This window comes from Gigantopelta aegis, chromosome 8 (assembly GCF_016097555.1).
Source record: "Gigantopelta aegis isolate Gae_Host chromosome 8, Gae_host_genome, whole genome shotgun sequence".
Lineage (NCBI taxonomy): Eukaryota > Metazoa > Mollusca > Gastropoda > Neomphalida > Peltospiridae > Gigantopelta > Gigantopelta aegis.
In genome coordinates this window covers 80,874,209-80,880,208 of record NC_054706.1, presented here as the reverse complement: position 1 = coordinate 80,880,208, position 6,000 = coordinate 80,874,209, and the positions used below count along the sequence as shown (strand labels likewise).

The 6,000-nt window shown below is 38.1% G+C and overlaps 1 long non-coding RNA gene across 1 annotated transcript; it reads left to right on the top strand.

The window, feature by feature from the left end:
- Positions 1 to 1,533: 1,533 nt before the first annotated feature.
- Positions 1,534 to 4,297, top strand: LOC121380239. Its single transcript, XR_005958897.1, has 2 exons — positions 1,534 to 1,596; positions 3,774 to 4,297. It is a non-coding gene; the product is annotated as an uncharacterized LOC121380239 (long non-coding RNA).
- The last annotated feature ends 1,703 nt before the right edge of the window (positions 4,298 to 6,000 follow it).

The window sequence follows — 6,000 nt, the reverse complement described above, 5'->3', positions numbered from 1 at the left end:
CGGGATGAAATTCTTCGCCGTCACATGCTTCCCATTTTGGATCGACAGAGAGACCTCTTTCAGCAGGACAATGCCAGGCCGCATACGACACGTGTAACAATGGATTTCCTACAGAATGAGAACATTAATGTGCTGCCATGGCCATCAAGATCGGCAGATCTCAACCCCATTGAACATCTAAGGGACGAACTGGACAGACGTGTACGCCAGCGTGACTCGGAGCCTCAGCTGCTTCCACAACTGTCACATGCACTGCAGGAAGAATGGGCTAGGATTCCACGTGCCCGGATTCAGAGACTCATTCAGTCTATGCCAAGGAGATGTCGCGCAGTGATTGCTGCTGCTGGTGGTCACACGAGGTACTGATTTTAGCGCCCTCATGCGACGCTGTTTGGTGACGAAAATGCCTCCACTGCCGTCAATCCATAGCAAGAACATTGTCAAATAGTTATGTCAAATTTGATTGTGATACGATCATAAATAATGAAATTATGCCACTTTGTATTAAAGAGATAATTCCGTGAATATTTCGCCTATGCGTTACTTTTTTGACAGTGTATATTTTGGTCACCGTTTTCGCCCAAGCCTAAATTTCACTACTGGCTATCTTTCTAAGTGTGCTTCTTCAAAGGGACACTTGGGTCAAATACGAGTTTTAACCCTAACCCTAATAGATGCATATCCGGACCACAAACACATACTAACAGTTTAGAGGGGCAGTAAAGAGTCTTAGGTGTAGAAAAGATGCATACCCGGACCACCAACACATACTAACAGTTTAGAGGGGCAGTAACGAGTCTTACGTGTAGAAAAGATGCATACCCGGACCACCAACACATACTAACAGTTTAGAGGGGCAGTAACGAGTCTTACGTGTAGAAAAGATGCATACCCGGACCACCAACACATACTAACAGTTTAGAGGGGCAGTAACAAGTCTTACGTGTAGAAAAGATGCATACCCGGACCACCAACACATACTAACAGTTTAGAGGGGCAGTAACGAGTCTTACGTGTAGAAAAGATGCTTACCCGGACCACAAACACATACTAACAGTTTAGAGGGGCAGTAATGAGTTATTATATACATAGCAATGAAATATATAGATCTACGGAAACCTGAAAGGTCATATCCGGTAAAAAGTCATATTTTCACTGTATTTTAGCTACAGTGAAAATATAGAAGTATTTACTTTTTTGTAAAAGTGCATGATTAAATTATCTCCCTTTGTCTCGGTTGTTCGTATTTAAATTTGATGATTACCAATGCATCTGATCGTATTTGAAAAATAAAAAACGTAATTTAAACAACTACCTAAAAAAACGGGATACGAAGTGCAATTACGATAAAATATATAAAACAAATTGAATACGAAGCTAAATAATGATGACACAATGTAGTGTCATCGAGTGTAAGAATTTAACGGCGTTCGACTCGTTTTGTTTTTGTGGGAGTGTTTAGAGGATCGGGAAGGACTTTCCTTTGGCACTGTCACTAACCCTAACCCTAACCCTAAGCCTAACCCTAACCCTAACTCTATTTATGATAAGTATTTATACGTGACAGTGCCAAAGGACTTGGGATCGCTTTGTCAGGTATGTTTGCACCGCAGTATTGTTAAATAAATGTTAATAAAGATAAATTTTAATCAAATTTCTTTTTAAAAGTCTATGGTAAAGTAAATTTTCTGGCAAAGTTCCATAGGAAGAAATATATCATGACGTTACGTGTTTTCGATAGGATAAGTGAAAGATATTACCAAAGAGCGAAAGATATTGTCAAAAATTAGGAAATATGTATATAATAAATAGACCATTTCATGGTGTTTTTCCGAATACGATTTTTATATCAACTCGTGATGTGTGAAAACCATATTTTCACTCATTGCTTCGCAATTCGTGAAAATATGGTTTTCACACATCACTCGATCGTTGACATAAAAATCGTATTCGAAAAAACCCATGAAATAGCCTCTATTTATGTGTAGAAAAGATGCATACCCGGACCACCAACACATACTAACAGTTAGAGGGGCAGTAACGAGTCTATGTAGAAAAGATGCATACCCGGACCACAAACACATACTAACAGTTTAGAGGGGCAGTAACGAGTCTATGTAGAAAAGATGCATACCCGGACCACAAACACATACTAACAGTTTAGAGGGGCAGTAACGAGTCTATGTAGAAAAGATGCATACCCGGACCACAAACACATACTAACAGTTTAGAGGGGCAGTAACGAGTCTATGTAGAAAAGATGCATACCCGGACCACAAACACATACTAACAGTTTAGAGGGGCAGTAATGAGTCTTTATGTAGAAAAGATGCATACCCGGACCACAAACACATACTAACAGTTTAGAGGGGCAGTAACGAGTCTTATGTGTAGAAAAGATGCTTACCCGGACCACCAACACATACTAACAGTTTAGAGGGGCAGTAACGAGTCTATGTAGAAAAGATGCATACCCGGACCACAAACACATACTAACAGTTTAGAGGGGCAGTAACGAGTCTATGTAGAAAAGATGCATACCCGGACCACCAACACATACTAACAGTTTAGAGGGGCAGTAACGAGTCTATGTAGAAAAGATGCATACCCGGACCACAAACACATACTAACAGTTTAGAGGGGCAGTAATGAGTCTTTATGTAGAAAAGATGCATACCCGGCCCACCAACACATACTAACAGTTTAGAGGGGCAGTAACGAGTCTTATGAGTAGAAAAGATGCATACCCGGACCACCAACACATACTAACAGTTTCCTGTCAACTACTGCTGTATGTACAGTGTAAACAAAGTTAAAGTTTGTTTTGTTTAACAACACCACTAGAGCACTGATTAATTTAATTAATCATCTAATGGATGTCAAACATTTGATAATTTTGACGAGTCTTAGTGAGGAAACCTGCTACATTTTTCAGTAGCAGCAAGGGATCTTTTATATGTACTTTCCCACAGACAGGAAAAGACATACCACAGCCTTTGACCAGTTGTGATGCACTGATTGGAAAGAGAAAAAACCCAATCAGTTAAATGGATCCACTGAGGTGATTTGATCCTTCGACGCAAGCACTGCAGAGGTAAGAGCTCAACCAACTGAACTAAATCCTGCCCCAGTGTAAACAAATGCAGTGTCACAGAAAAGATTAGTTTCATGTATTTTATGATGTTAGAGGGGGTTTATATAATAAATGCCCAATATTTTGTCCATATCTGGTAGAGCATGAGCATACTGGGTAAATTGTGAAAACGTTGTCATAACTTTTTATGAGCAGTATATTGAGTTTCTTCAGTGGGAAATTAAGCTGCAGGTAAAAAGCATGCAGGCTTTTGGACAGATAGTTTGACTATATTTTTCCCCAAGACTCAAATACAGGGCAATTTAGTTAATTGTAATTTGTTTGTGGTGATTATTAATAGGGTTGTTTATTTGTTTGTATTTAGATATACATGTAAGTGGTGTTGTATATTAGTGCATAATCAGGTGCTATAACTTAGGTAGTTTTACTTTGTTATAGGGTACTTGGGTGTGTGTATAGTGTATGTTTTCGGTTGTGTAACTGACCGTATTAGAGGGTTAAGCGTAATTTGTGTTGTTGTGCACCAGGAGTAAATATGGTACAAAACAAGGGGTTAAGGTTAATTTGGTTTATTGTGTTACAATAGTTTTTATAAGTGTCAGACGGGCTTGATAATGAGGTGGTATTTTATTGCCATAATTATATTAAGTGAGCCTATTTGTAGACATTTTTGTTTCAGCTTTTTGGGTTTGAGCGTGAGCCAGAACCACGAGAACCTTTGGGTTTGAGCGTGAGCCAGAACCATGAGAAGTATGTGAGCTACGAGAGCCATGATAGCTATGTGAGCTATAACTGGGTGTGAGGGATGACACAGATGTAACCAGTGGAACTGTAGGAGAACCATCTGCAAGAGATGTCTACAGACTAGCGTGGTGGCGGACTGTTGTTAGGATGTCTGCAAGAGATGTCAACAGCCAACCATCCAAGATGTGCTAGTGTCTGGTCGTCATCAAGATACTGATAGTATTCGCAATGACAGTGAATTTCAGATGAGTGTATACTGATACAAAATTGAACTGGTTCAAAATGATTATTTAACTAAGGTTTGAACATTGACTAGAAGCTAGTTGGCTCAGACTGGCTTACCATGGACACCAGATTACAGTTTTTTGGGGGGTTTAATTTAAGGTTGGGGTAGTGATGTGTTTGGAGTGAAATCGTCATTGTGTATATTTATATTTTGTAGATAAATTTGTTGAAATGTTTTGTTGTTTGACTTGTTTCTTGGACAATATGTGTTACTGATAGTCAATCTCTCGTCCATCTGTGACATGCAGTGATTTAAGAAAATTCACTTACTTCGCTTTGATCAGCCCAACTTGCAAAACAGATGCCCAGATAATATAATATACGTTGTAGAAGCATCACGAGGGGTATATGGCTTTTTATGTACCCTCTGAGTCTGTGTGTTCTTTTACCCCGAGCCGAAGGCGAGGGGGAAAAAGAGCACACAGAAGGTACATAAAAAGCCATATAGCCCGAGAGATGCTTCTACAACGAATTTATCTTGCCGACATGTTAAACCATATAGCCAAATAATCAAAATAACCCCAGACTATAGGCCTAATTGTTAACAATTTATTAACGGAGCCGTACCACGCTGACGCGAACGAAACCACTTGCCAGTGACAAAAAATAGTTCCATCGATAAACGAGTTTTTAACTTCAAATGTTTGTAATACGAAATTGTCTGAAACAGATATTAATTTAAAAAAAAAAAAAAAAAATTATCAGAAATGTATGTAGTAAAAAAATAAAAATATTAAACCCCCCCCCCAAAAAAAAACCCCAACTGTTGCTAATCGCGCATTAATACAATAACACCACGACCGTAATTAGGTGGCCGAGTTCAACATTGCAGCTTTTAAAAGTATTGAAATAGTGTATTTTATAGTAAAAATAAAATTAATTATGTATACTTGATTGATTATCAATGTTATTTATAATCTAATTATTGCTTTGGCATTAACTGGGGTGGCTGGAAACTGTTGGAAATTACTGTATAAAAGAATTTGGCTCCGCCCACAGGGGTATAAGAGATTTGTCCAGCGGCAAACCACCAATGAGATTAAAGAATTTTACACGAAGGCTCGGGGTAAAAGAACACACAGAAAGGTACATAAAAAGCCATATACCCCTCGTGATGCTTCTTCAACTTATAATGTAACAAACATATTTCAGTGTGCATTAACAGCACAAACTGGGGTTACAGTATTTTTCCCTCTACAAAAATCCAAAGAAAACAATGCATAGCCTACTAGTACGTTGAAGCAAAAAACAACTACCCACGATAACCAAATGATGATTTCATTTCTTTAAAACTGGGTAATCGTGACATGGGTAATGATCCACTACATGCTAATAACATAAGTGCTTATATTGTATCTATATTATTAAAGAAAGACTAATATTCGGACATGTCAGGATGCAGCAGATTGGTAAAACAATGCATCACAATGTAGTACCCTGTGATGTTAAAAATACCCATACTCTTTGTCTAGAAATTGCAATTGCATTGTCTATTATTCTACCAAATGTACACCTGCCAATCAGGAAACAGGTGGAGTCAACTAAAAGGATAGACCAATTAACAAAGTAAACAGTCATTTTATCATTTCAGTTTGAAATTAACCGCAGCTTAATGGACAAAACATAATATATATTGTTGGACAGTTATTTCTATTTGTATTGTAGCCTAACCAGTTCGACAATGGTGGTTTATTTTGTATTGAAAAATAATATATTATTATTGCTGGATTACTGGGATGTTATTACAGAACATTGTGACATATGCTTGTTTTGTCATTTTGTCATTTTGTCAACAGTTCTTCAGTGCTAAGGCCCGCCTTCCACCAACATGAAACGTCCGTGAGTTTATCAGTTAAACAGATCTTCAGTTCTAAGGC